Source organism: Capricornis sumatraensis, chromosome X, assembly GCF_032405125.1.
Source record: "Capricornis sumatraensis isolate serow.1 chromosome X, serow.2, whole genome shotgun sequence".
Taxonomy (NCBI): Eukaryota; Metazoa; Chordata; class Mammalia; order Artiodactyla; family Bovidae; genus Capricornis; species Capricornis sumatraensis.
The window spans coordinates 57,736,023-57,737,450 of record NC_091092.1 but is presented as its reverse complement, the minus strand read 5'-3'; positions in this window follow the sequence as shown (position 1 = coordinate 57,737,450).

Here is a 1,428-nt window from a genome sequence, read left to right as displayed (position 1 = left end):
TTTGAGTGATCAGTTTTTGCAAAATGGTGTCAGAAGGGGTGAGACAAAACCAATTTGTCTAGTTGTAGTGAGTGGCTGTTGAGGTGCCTGTAGTTTTGTGCTCAGCTACACTGGCTTCCAGAAAAGAAGCTGTAGGAAAATCAAACATTCCCCTGTCTTTTTTTCAAATTAAAAAACTGGTCTCTATGACCTTTTTCTCCCACCTCAAATTGTTAGACATTTATTTAAAAAGCATCCCTCTACTTTTAAAAACTGTTTTTCCCCCAATATTTGATTTTGAAAAATGTTAAGTCATCAGAAAAGTTTGAAAAAATGTATATCGAATCCCTACAGACCCACCTCCTAGAGTCTACAATTAACACATTTTTCTACTTGCCTGATCACACCTCTCTGTCTCTCTACCCATCCCTTTATCCACCCATCAAGCATCTTTTTAAAATGTCTTTCAAAGTCAGTTGCAGATATGAGTAAACTTCACCCCTAAGCACTCCAGAAGATCATTAACTAGAGTTCAATATTTGTTTAAGATTTTTCTATTTTAGGCAATATGTTTTTAACAGCAAGATGTCCTGATCTTCAGCAAACCATTCTCTGAGTTTTGGCAATGCATACACATGTGTTACCCACATCCTTAGCAGGACAGAAAATTGACCATCACTCCAGAAAGTCTCCTTGTCCCCCTTTTCAGTCAATCCCCATACTTGCTGTGAGGGTCCCATTGTTCTGATTTTCTTCACTTCTGATGACTTTTATCTATTGTAACTTTGTATAAATGGAATTATACAGTACCTGTGTTTTTTGAGTCTGACTTCTTTCTGGCAGCATAATGCATTTGACAAGTGTCCAAGGACTATCTTTCTGTGTTGATGCTGGTATTGCGTTGCATGGATACAGTGGAGTTGCTTTTATCCCTTCTTCTATTGATAGACACCTGGGTTGCTTGCAGTTTTTGGCTACTGTGAATGATATCATTACGAAATTCTTGTCGGAGACAGTCTACTACTTTTATTTGTAAATATTAAGTAAATCACCTTTTGTCAGGTGTTCCAAACCTTTTATTTTCCTAAATTTGTCATTTATCTTCTGACTTTCATGGTGTTTTTTCTGTATGTAAGTTTCAAAATTCTGCGTGGATAATTTTATAAAATTTTCCTTTATGGCTTCTGGATTTCACGTCCAGAGGAGGAGCTTGATCTACATTGATATTATGAAAATACCCACCCTTGTTTTCTTATAGTGCTTTTATGGGCTCTTTTCTCTATTTTAATCTTTGAATCTGAATTTATCTTGATGTCAGGAGGGAGGTAGAAGATCCAGATTTACTGTGCAGATGGCCAGTCAGTTTTTCCAGCACTGTGTATTGAGTCTCCCTTGCTGATCTGAAATGCCACTTTGCTATTGTCTTAATTCCCATATATACTTTTATCT